This window comes from Equus caballus, chromosome 15 (genome assembly GCF_041296265.1).
Source record: "Equus caballus isolate H_3958 breed thoroughbred chromosome 15, TB-T2T, whole genome shotgun sequence".
Classification (NCBI taxonomy): domain Eukaryota; kingdom Metazoa; phylum Chordata; class Mammalia; order Perissodactyla; family Equidae; genus Equus; species Equus caballus.
This window is the reverse complement of record NC_091698.1, coordinates 53,321,992-53,334,575: the sequence shown is the minus strand read 5'-3', so window position 1 is coordinate 53,334,575 and position 12,584 is coordinate 53,321,992. Positions and strand designations below refer to the sequence as shown.

The 12,584-nt window shown below is 38.4% G+C and overlaps 1 long non-coding RNA gene across 5 annotated transcripts in view; it reads left to right on the top strand.

The window, feature by feature from the left end:
* LOC111768090 (uncharacterized) overlaps positions 1–12,584 on the top strand; it is a 60,434-nt gene that overhangs the window by 4,249 nt on the left and 43,601 nt on the right. For all 5 annotated transcript variants that reach the window (XR_011426030.1, XR_011426032.1, XR_011426033.1 and 2 more), the window contains exons 2-4: positions 338–411; positions 1,529–1,657; positions 7,866–7,917. This is a non-coding gene — a long non-coding RNA (uncharacterized lncRNA). The remainder of the gene's footprint in view (positions 1–337; positions 412–1,528; positions 1,658–7,865; positions 7,918–12,584) is intronic.

The following is a 12,584-nucleotide window of genomic DNA, read 5'->3' as shown; positions in this document are numbered from 1 at the left end:
ACTCTGATATTCCAAATTTCCATTTTTATTATCATAATAATAGCAACTACCATTTACTAAGAATTTACTGTGCTCCAAGCATGGGGAAAACCAAGGTAGTGTGGTATATTAGTTTTCTATTGTGTGTACAAATTACCACAAACTTAGCAGTTTAAAATAACACGTATTTATTATGTTACAGTTTCTGTGAGTCAGGAGTCCAGGCACAGCTTAGCTTGGTCTTCTGCTCAAGGCCTCATAAGGCTGCAATCAAAGCATCAGTCAGGCTGTGTTCTTATCTTATCTGTTTTCAGTGTCATTCAGATTGTTGACAGAATTTATTTTCTTGTGGTTGTAGGACTGAGAGCCCTAGCTTCTTGCTGGATGGAAACTGCCCTCAGCTCGTAGAGGCCACCTGCAGTTCCTTGCCATGTAGGTTTTCCCAACGTGGTTGCTTTGGTTGCTTGCTTTATCAAACCAGCAAGGAATGTCTCTAAGCTCTCTAAAGTGAGTCAGCCCACAAGACAAAGTGCTATTCTATCATCTTTGCCATGTTTTATGGTTTAGAAGCAAGTCACAAGGTTGGTTCACACTCAAGGAGAGGGGATTTTACACAAAGCTGTGAATGCCAGGAGGTAGGAATCATGGAGGCCACCCTAGTCTGTCTACCACCTGCGGTGATTTATTGCATAGGCTTCGGAACTTAGCTAACCCTGGGTTTTCACCTCGGCTTTGACACTTTTGCTATGTACTTTTGATCTCAATTTCTAATCCTTTGTTTCTTCATCTGCCAAATAGGAGTAATAACCTCTTCACACTTTTTTTTTCTCCCATGTAAAATGAGGATAATAGTAGAATTGTTGTAAGGATTAAATGAGCGTTTAACACAGTAACTGATAACATGAAAAGCTCAATAAACGCTTGTTAGTTTTCTTCCTCTTCCATCCTCTCTTTGTTATTTTGCTCTTAGTCTAGTAGAAGTCCCAATGGCATTTCTACTTTCAACTGCTACTTCTTTAGCCTGTGTCCAGAGTATGTGTGTGTGTGTGTGTGTGTGTGTGTAGGGCTATGAAAAACAATTCTAGTATCAATATCTTTAAAAATAGGACTGTATTGCAGATATTGTCTACAACTTGAACTAAGCAAAATTAAAAAATGATAAATTCATAACATTAGAAAGATAGCTATTAGACACACAGACTTTGAGAGTTTAGAGAACTTGTTAGGATTGGCTTTTTTTCTCCCTCTGAGTCATGTTTAATGTGCATATGGTACAAAAGGACCTGTTATGGCATAGTAGTATTCATGGGCTCTGGGTTTGCATTCTAGCTCTGCCACTTTCTAGCTGAGTAACCTTAGGCATGTTAAGCTCTCAAAAGCTCAGTTCCTTATGGGAATAATGATAGTACCCACTTCATAGACGTGCTGTGAGGATTACATTTAAAGTGTAGTTAAATAGCATAGATTAGTGCCTAGCTCACAGTCAGTACTGAAAAATGTTAGGCTATCATACTCATTATTATAATCTTCACTATCTCTTTATTATTAGGAAGCTTGTGTTAATGAAAATCACAGAACAGTAAGCAACAAGACATGGCTGTGAATGAAGTGGGCAAGGTGAGACATGAGAAGCCACAAAATCTCAAAAGTCCTCATGAGACAAAGTGCCACAAGTAAGGTAAGTGGTCAGAAGATATGAAAATTCACAAGTCAGAAATTGGACATATAGGAACTAGGGGCCAAGGTAAGACTGTGAATTCTCAGCCAAACTCTGAGGAATATAACCTAAGACATCAGCAAGAGAAGAGCACATCAAACAGGTAATTCCTACCTCAGACATAAAGCCTTTTATATACTTCCTCCTGGAACAGGAGTCAACCATAGAGCCTATCTAGTCCAGCATTTTGAATAGGAAACACACAAGTTGTATTACTATTGGAAAATAGTGAATCAGTTGTTGAATAGATTAGAGGAGTATAGCTATCAGAAATATGGGGAAATCCTGACAACTGTAAAATTATTTTCACATTGGACCATTTCCCTAGAGGAGTAGTTATATATATATACCATTTTGTTAGTCCCGTTATTATATTTTTTCTTATGTTGCTTTAGACAGTATTTGGTCATTTTATTGTTTCATTTGGTTCTTTTATCTATGGAGGCTTTGTCTAATAAACTAAGTTATAAATATTTCCAGGACAGGATTTTCTGTTGCTGCTACTATTGTACTTTTTAAAATATCCCTACAGAATTTGGGATAATATACTACATAGTAGACTTTCAATAAATGCTTGTTAAAAAAATAAATAGGAATTACTCCCCCTTAGTAAACGGTATTTAGTATAATGAATATTAATAATTCATGAAATTAATGGATGACCTTGAAATCATACTTGACTCTTTCATACCCCACATCTATCGTGTCAGCAAATTCTATTAGTTCTACCTTCGCAATACATCTAGACTAAACACTTCTCATCACTCACATTGCATTCACCCTTGTCCAAGCTCTCTTGCCTGCAGGGCCCTTAACTACATCAGTTGGGCTATACACTGCTCATTACAGGAAGCACCATCCACAGAGACTACAGGGTGAATGATGCTTCTTGGAGTTGTGTAGTGCAATGATCCTACTTGCCTGGATTATTGCAAAAGTCTCCTAACCTTTGTCCTCCACCAGTCTATTCTCAACACAATAGTCAGCTTGATCCTACTAAACCTTAAGTCAGATCATGTCATTCCTCTGATTAAAACTCTATTGTGGCTCTGTCTCATTCATGATAAAAGATTAAAGTCCTTGCAAGGCCCCAGATGACATCATCCCACTCTTACCTCTCTAACTTTATCTCCTCCTGCTCATCCTACTTCTCACTCTGCTCTAGTCATTTGGGCTTCTCACTGTTCCTCAGTTATGCAAGGCATGTTCCTGCCTCAGAGCATTTGTACTTGCTCTTCCCTCTGCCTAGAATGCTTTTCTCCTAGATATCCGAATGGCTAACTCCCTCACCTCCTTCAGGTCTTTATTCAAATCTTACCTTCTCAGAGAGACTTTCCATGACACCCATAATTCTCATTGCAACCTCATGCCCTATCTGCTTTTCCACTTTATTTTTCTCCTCAGCCCTTATTATCATCTAACCCCCCATATGTTTTACTTATTTATCATCTGTCTTTCCCCTACAGGAATGCAAGCTCTATGAAGGCAGAGAGCTTTGTCTCTTTTGTTTACCACCTTATACCCTGCCCCCAGCACCTGAAACAGTATCTGGCACAAGTTGAGAGCTTAATAAATACTTGCTGAAATAATGAATGAGAGATAAAGACAAACTGGCACTTATAAACATAAGCCACTTTCTTGTATACACTAAGCAGAATGAGTAACCAATTAGTCTAAAGTCTTGAAAACAACTTGCCACTGTTATAGGGCTCAAGATTTTTGTAAGCCACTATTAATTTATTAGATTTATGATAAAGATAATAGGCTTGGCTTGTTTTACAATTGGAGTATTTTAGGTAATAACTATATGAAATTATTTTTAAAATATGCAATTCTATAGTGAAGTAGAATTCTAAGGATGGAATGGTTAAACATTTATTAGGAAAAAAATTCTCACTTAAAACTTCTCTAGGAAAGGAGAAATTGCATTTAAAACTTTTCTAGGAAAATTATGGGCAATTTAGAAGCCATACATTTCCAGAGAAACAGAAACCATAGTTGGCCTATCAAGAGATTTCCTCTAGAACCACCTTCTACATCAACTAGATCCATGCCTCAACACCAGCCATCACTCAGAAAGAACCCCCTAAGTATCAGGAATACAAATTCTTACACCACTATGTAATATTTTTAAATAGAGAAAAACAACCAAACAGTGAGGAAATATTTTACGAGCAAAATAAACAGAGACAAAAAAATACTGGGTATCATAAAACCAGGACAATTTCAAAACATAATCCAAAGTAAAAGATTAATATAACAATGGGTTGCAATTATATAATGGACTTTCCTTGGATACCAAAATGCATTAGAAAGCCCATTTAATTCTCATGCCACTGTCTGGTCATTTTAGTTCCCATTCTACCAGAAAGTGAAATATCTGTGTTTTCTCACCTTGGTCTCTTTACTTCTATGAATTCCTGAGCTTTAGTAAAGACAAATTCTCAATCAGAATCTGATTTCATTGTAGAAGTCTTATTTCCAAAAATCTAACATTAGATTTAGAACAGAATTTTTCCCTTTTGCACTTTTATTTATTAGCTTTTCAGGCTCTATGTAAAATAAAAATAATAAACTCAAAAGAAAGAAAACATTGTTGAAATCAAAGACTCTTTTGGAACAGAAGAGGTCTCTCATTTGCCAGATGAGGAAATGGAGGTCCAAAGGACTGAGACAGATAACTTTTTAGTGGTGGCAGCCAATTTCCAATCGGAAGCCAGGTTTAAGGACTTCCAGTCTTGTGGTCTTTGTCCCACACTATACTGTGGGAATGCTACAGCAACAAATTACAAAAAAAAAGCAAAGAATTATGTTAAGTGGAATTACTTATCATTTGAATCCAAAAAATATCAGATTCCCTCTTTCCTACAAAGAAAAATTAAGGCTTTCTCTTAAGTGTGGCATACGAAGGTTCTCACTACTTGTAAGAACAAAACGTCTTGTAGGGAAGATTTTGCTTGGTAATTAGTATTTAATAACTTAGGAAATAATGAATGTAGATTAATTTATTATTTTAAGTACTCTTTACCAGTTCTCAAATCCAAGAGACTGTTCCCATATTTGGTTGCAAGAATGAAGTATTTTAGAAAATGTATAGCTTATTTTGGTGTATTCTTTCTTTATAAATATGCAAAAGCCTATTTCCATTCTTCCAACTTTATCCCAACTCTACTTTGCAGTTCAGTATGCACAGCAAAAGAAATGGTAAAGTAAGCATAAAGGACACATTTACAAAACATAAGTATTTCTGTGTCTATTACAAATTGAAAGTCAAACTACTGATAGTTGTTTTTCCACAGATCCCTACAAAATGCATATATCAAATCAGTGAGCAAACAAAAAGCTTGTCTAAATGTCTTTGTCTTTATGATTAAACTGGTTCACTCATGTGCGCCAGTGAGTGCTGCTTTGACTCCAGGTGGTCAGCAAATCTCTCTGGTTAATGGCGTCCAGAGGAAAACTGCTTTCCTCTCTGTCTGATTCTTTACTGCCTGCCCTTAGCTGCCTGCATTTTGCCCCAGTATGTGAGAGGCTACCTCAGTTACTCGATATTTGCCCCCAGAATGGGGTTAATTTTTGGTCAAAATTGTGATTTCTCTTAATGGTGGAATCAATATTCTGATTCTGATTCTAAATCTCTTATTATAATGAAGAGGTAGGAAAAAATATTCCTTAATCCCGTGCACCCATCCTCATACTCAAGTAGACGTTTAGACATCCATTCATACTCAGCAAATATTTATCAAGGATGTTTCTGGGTCGTAGGTGCTAGCAGTAAGCAAGATTGATTCAGTTCATGCTCTCATGGCACTCAGTCAGGGGTGGGGTGGACAGGAAGTACAGAATAGAGACATTAAACAAACACTTATAGGCATTGTTCAACAACAGTTGGGATATGTGTCATGGAAAGGTAAAAGAAGCCATGAGAGCTTGTAAAGGTGAGTGTAATTTAACGTAGGTGAACAGAGACTCCTTGTCCAGGGAAGCAGTGTGTAAACTGAAAAATGAATAGGAATTGGCCAGGGAAGGGGAATAGAGGTAGTGAAAAGTCCCAGGCAGAGGAAACAGCCATCAGAAAGAAACTTAAGGCATGAAGGTGAGCAGAGGGAACAGAAAAAAGGCCAACGTGGCTGGCATGTAATGAGACAGAAATAGGCTGAAGCCAGACCATACAGGGAGTTAAACATCATGTTGGAGTTTGAACTGTATTATAACCTATGATAGGACTTTGGGAAAGGAGATGACACAAGCATGTTTTTAAAAGATCAATTTGACCACTGTGTGGAGAATGAGTTAGTAGAGATAACCAAAAGGAGGTGTGGCACAAGCAATTAGAAGGGTATCTGTTATAAACTGAATGTTTGTGCCCCAACTTCATATGTTGAAGCCCTAACCCCCAATGTGATGGTATTTGAAGGGGGAACCTTTGGGAGGTAATTAGTTTTAGATGAGATCATAAGAGTGAAGCCCCCATGATGGGGTTATTGTCCTTATAAGAAGAAGAAGAAGAAGAAAGAGATTGCTCTCTCTCCACCATGTGAGGACACAGCAAGAAGGTGACTATCTGTAAACCAGGAAGAGGGCTCTCATTAAGAACAGAATCTGTTGGCACCTTGATCTTGGACTCCCCAGAGTCTACAACTGTGAGAAATAAATGTCTGTTGTTTAAGCCACCCAGTCTATGGTATTTTGTTGTAGCAGCCCAAGCTGACAAAGACAGTGTCCGAGTGGTCCAGGTGTTGGGCCAAGGTGGTGATGGTAAAGACAAAGAGCAATAGAGAGATTTTAGAGGTACCCTGGGAGACAGAATTGACAGTACTTGCTGATTGATTGGACAAAGGGGCTAAGAAATAGGTAGATGTTAAGGATGATTCCTAGGTTCCTGACATGAGCAACTGGGAGGATGCCAGAGCCTTTTAATGAGGTAGGAAACATTGGAGGAGGAAAAGATTTGGCACCATAAATTCAGTAATGAACATGTCCAATTTGGAATGTCTATGTAATGGGTACCTGGAAATATTAGGGAGGCAGTTAAATATATGGGTCTGGAACTCAGAGGAGAGACCTGAATGAAGATATAAATTCAGAAGTTGTCAACAGGCAGTTAATAATTGAAAGGATGGATGTGTGTGAGATTTCTGGGAAAGAGAATTTAGAGAGAAGAGAAGGGGAAAAAAGGGAAGAGGGCCTGTGACTGGCCACAGATCCACACAACAAGCATATATTAGCACATATCACATCAATGAGCAAACAAAACATTTGTATAATTGGCTCTGTCTTTATGATTAAACTGACTCACTCATGCGTGCCAGTGAGTGCTGCTTTGGTTCCAGGTGTCACCATATCACTCTGGTTAATGGACTAGGTCCTGAGAGGAGGAAAACCAGCCAGGGGAGACTAGAAATAGGAGCCAGAGAAATAACAGGAAAGACAGGAGACCATGGGGTCACGGAAGACAAAGGAAGGTATTTTTTTGAAAGAAGCCAGGACTGGTTAACTATGGCAAATAAGATGTATGCTGTCCATTAGATTTAGCAGCACGAATGTCACCACTGATCCTAGCAAGACAAGTTAGGTAGATGGTAGAATTAGAAGCAGATTATGAGTTGAGGACTATTATATGGAGAAGATCAAAGGATGAATAAACTGTTTCTGGAAGCTTAGTTGTAAAAAATAAATAAATAAATAAAGAGGAGTAGATGGAGTGGTAGGTGGAAGTGGGTGTGAGGGAGGATTTTCTTAAAATAGATATTTGAACATGTTTGAATTCCCAAAAGTTATCTTCAAAAAGAAAAAAAAGTAACTCCACTGAACATAATAATTTTTTCCCAAATATTTGTTTGCTCATGTTATTCTGTGATTCAGGAGATCTAATATCATTTAAAACTTTTGATTGAACTTGACAAAAACAACAAGGCAGGGGTATAAATTATTGTCTGATGACATTGAAAAGTCTGTGGTTAGGGATAACTTCGGATATGGTGGGCTTTAGAGGCTCAAATGATCAAGCAAGAACCAATTTTTTCCCCATCTCTCAGCTTTTCTGTCACCTATTTATTCATTTAAAAATATTTATTGCAAAGCTACTATGTCTCATGGTCTATTTTAAGCACTGGAGATACAATGATATAAAAAGAGAAGCAAGCCCACTTTCACTATTTCTTTTCAGCATCGTACTGGCGGTTCCCCATTTCATTGTACTGGAGGTTCTAGCCAGTAAGGTAAGAAAAAAAGAAATTTAACAATATAAGAAGTGGGAAGAAATAAAACTGTTGTTATATTTAGATAATGTAATTGTATATTTAGAAATCTCAATGAATCGATAGCTATATTACTAGAATTAATTAACCAGTAAGGTTACTTGATACAAGGTATGGTAGGTAGAGTTCTAGGTTTTCCCCAAGGTTCCGGTCCCTAGTGTACATGCCCCATGTAATCCCCTTCCCTTAAGTGTAGGTGGACTTGTGAATATGATGAAATTTCACTCACATAATTAGGTTATGATATGTGGCAAAGGTGAAGGAATTTTGCAGATGCGATTAAGGCCCTCAATCAGTTGAACTTGGGTTGATCAAAAGAGGAGATCATCCTATTGGCCCTGCCTAATCAGATGAGCCCTTTTTAAAGAGAGTTTAGAGGTCAGAGACATTTGAGGCAAGAGAAATGGTCTCCTGCTGGCCTTGAGGAAGCAAGATGCCATGTTTCAGAGAGGGCTACATGACAGGAAATTGCAGTGGCCTCTAGGAGCTGAGAGTGGCTGCTGGAGGACAGCCAGTGTGAAAGAAGAAACTCAGACCTACAAGTGCAAGGAAATGAATTGCACCAGTAATCAGTGAGCTTGGAAGAAGCCCCTCAGCCTGAGATGAGATCATAGGCCCAGCTGACACCTTGATTTCAGCCTAGTGAGACTCTAAGTAGATGACGCCACTAACTCATATCCAGGCTACTGATTCATGGAAACTGAGATAATAAATTTGTTTTTTAAGATGCTAAGTTTGGGGCTGGCCCCATGGCCGAGTGGTTAAGTTTGCCCACTCCGCTTCGGCAGCCCAGGGTTTCACTGGTTCAGATTCTGGGCGTGGACATGGCACTGCTCATCAGGCCATGATGAAGTGGTGTCCCACATAGCACAACCAGAAGGACCTACAGACAGAATATACAGCTATGTACTGGGGGCTTTGAGGAGAAGAAAAAAAAAAAAGATGTTAGGTTTGTGATAATTTGTTATGCAGCAATAGAAAACATATATAAGGTCAATATTCAAAAATTCAATTGTTTTTGTGTATATCAGCAACAAACAGAAAATCTAAAAAGTTTGCTACCATTTGGAATTACACAAAAATATCAAATACCTATGAATAAATCTAATAAAAGAATGCAAGACCCTTCTACACAGAAAACTATAGAACTTTGAGATAAATTGAAGATAACTTAAATAAATGGAAACATATGCATTTGCTCATGGATTAGAAGTTTCAATGCTGTAAAATGTCAGTCCTTCCAAATTAATTTACGGATTCAATGCAATCCCAATGAAAATCCCAACAGGTTTATTTGTGGCAAATAGCAACCTGACTCCAAAATGTATATGAAAATGCAAAGGGCCAAGAATAGCTAAAACTCTCTTAAAAAGAAGAACAAGGTAGGAGGACATGGTTACCAGTTACCAAAGTTTACTATAAAACTATAATATAATATGATGTAGTTTTAGTGTAGTAAACTAAAGATAAAAGATTTTAAAACCTCTTACAAATCAAAAAAGAAAATACAGCCAACTCAATAAAAAAGTAGGCCAAATGCTTAACAGTCCCTTCTGGGAAAAGGATATCCAAATGGCCATATGAAAAGTATATTTCATTAGCATTCAGCCTCATTAGTAATTATGAAAATGCAATATGATATACTACACATCCATACATAAAAGACTGGTAATACCAAATGCTGCCTACAATGTTAAGCAACAGATACGCACCAGGGTGGAAGAGTAAATTGGTACAATCACTTTGGAACATAATTTGGCAATATATTCTAAAGTTGAACATATGTATACTCTATGACCTAGCAGTTCTACTCTTGAGAATATATCCAATAGAAATGCATGCATATGGGGCCAGCCCGGGGGCCAAGTGGTTAAGTTTGCAGGCTCTGCTTTGGCTGCCCAGGGTTTCACCAGTTTGGATCCTGGGTGCAGACATGGCACTGCTCATCATGCCATGCTGAGGTGGTGTCCCACATAGAACAACCAGAAGGACCTACAACAGAATATACAACTATGTATTAGGGGGCTTTGGGGAGAAGGAACAAGAAGGAGGAGGCGGGGGGGGGGAGGGGGAGGAGGAGGAGAAAGATTAGCAACAGATGTTAGCTCAGGTGCAAATCTTAAAAAAAAATTTTAAAAAAAGAAATACATGTATGTATTCATCAAAGACATTTACAATAATGTTGAGTGACAGAAACCAGGCACATAAGAATATATATTGTATAATTCCATTTATATAAAATTTGAAAACTCAAAACTATGTTTCTAATAGTCAAGAGGAGGGGGGCTAATGATTAGGAGGGGCATGAAGTGGGTAATGTTCTATTTCTTTATCTGGGTGGTAGTTAAATGTAGGTATTCACTTAATAATACTCTTTTTTACTCAAACATTTGTTTTGTACATTTTTTTCTGTATGTGGGTGATACATCAATAAAAAAGATTTTAAAAATAAGCCAAGCTTCCTGCCCTCATGGATTTTATATTCTACTCTGAGGATCCCTGCTCTCCTCCATGCTGTTTGACTTCAATCTCGGGCCTCAAGTGGTGGGAACTGGTAGGAAGATGGCTGCTGGCAGCTCCTAGTCTACAACTTACCATGTTCAAACAAGTAGATGCCAAGGCGTACTTGTCTTACAGGCTCAACAAAAGTCCAAGATGCTTCTTTCTGGCTCTAATTGGGTGATGCACCCATCCCAATCACTGTGGCCGGTGTGAGGCTCTTATTGGCCAGGCTTGAACCACAGCCAACACTGAAACCAGAATCAAATGTTGTCAACTTCACCAGAACACATCAAATAGAATGAGGAAAGATGTGGTTCTCCAGAAAAAGAAAAAACAAAACAAAACTGAGTTCCCATTTCAGAAAAGGAAATAAATGTGGGCTGAAAACCCAGCAAATGTCCACAGTGGGTCTCCTGCAAGTGAAAATCCAGATTTGCTACTTCCTAGTAGGTCAACTTCCCTTTAATCTCTGTCATTTTACCACATATATTTCAGGGATTTGGCTTGCTTACTTCTTCCACTGCTAATGTAATTGCAAATGGACTCTCTTCTTCTCATTTGTCAGCTGAGAAATAGGGTACTTTCCCCCACGCCATTTCTGTTGCTCTGGCTTTGAAATAAGCCAAAAACAATCAACCAAACAAACAAAAAATAACAACAAAAATCCATTTAGAGTTTAAACCGTTTCTGCTAGAAACTACAATATAACAAGAAGATTAATGAAAATAATCAGACCTTGGAAAATAAATTCTATTTCTACCTACCTTTAGAGGCTCCTTCAGTTGCCTCAGGGGCTGCTTCCTCTGGTAAGCTCTCTTTACCACCCCCATCCCTTATCTGAGTTACTCAGCTCCTCTGACTGCTCACTTACACTATATGGTAATTTTCTTTACTTATCTGTCTTTCCCATTGCCTCATGCGTTCCTAGAGGATATGGTTTTGGCCTTTATCTCAGTACAAAGCTCATTATCTGGGACATACAAGGTAGAGGGTCAATAACTATTTTCTGAATGAATGAGTGGTTCGCATTCTAATTGCATTTAGTCCTGATAACAGTCCTGTGACATAGAGATTATTAACCTGCAGCTTGGAGAGGTAAGGTAAGAGACTTGCTCAAGATCACACACAGTAAGTGGAATCAGGATTGGAGCTTGAATGTATCTGATGTCAAAGTCTGGGCTCTCGGCCGCTGCCTTGGTCAAAACTGTTCATTTATTTAGACTAAGGTTCAAACTCCAGCTTGCAAAAGTTTTCCCTAACTGGATCCTACCTGCTTTTTTAAGTCTTTCCGTCATTGTTTACCTTCATGCATCTTTCCTCACAGCCCCTGAAACAGACTTAGGTTTTCCTACCTCTTGGTCTTTGCTGGGCTTTGCCAGCTCAGCCTACTAAAATCTTATCCCTTCTTCAAGAGTCAGCTCAGATGACATCTCTTTTATGAAATGTTCCCTTATCATTTAGCCAGAAGTGACATCCTCCTTCTCTCAATTGTCATATCATTTATTCCCTGAACCATGGAAATGACATTTATGACATTCTAGCTCTTGTTCAAGGTATTAGTGGACCTCTTAGTTTCCATATTAGACTACTACACTATGGCTTGTCCTCTCCATGGCTCCTAGTACAGTGACTCACACATAGTGACTTAAAAAAATTGTTGGAGCCTTGTGACTGAGTGGTTACAGTTCTGCACACTCCACTTCGGCAGCCCGGGTCTGTGGTTTCAGTTCCCAGGTGCAGACCTACTCCACTCACCAACCATGCTGTGGAGGTGTCCCACATACAAAAAAAAAAGAGGAAGATTGACACAGATGTTAGCTCAGGGCTAGTCTTCCTCAAGCAAAAAAAGAGGAGGATTGGCAATGGATGTTTGCTCCGACCAAATCTTACTCAGAAAAAAGAAAAAAAAATTATTGGATGACTTAATGGTGGTAGTTGTGCCTTCTTGGTATACCACCCATTTCCCTCACTGTCTAGGTCTTAGGACTGTGTGTATCATTGTTAAGTCTGCCCTCATATCCTATATCCTCCTCATATCCCATACTATGTGTTCTCTCTTGATACTCAAAGTGATCTTATGCATTCGGAATTACCAGCTATTAAATTGGGAAACTGAAGTATAGAAG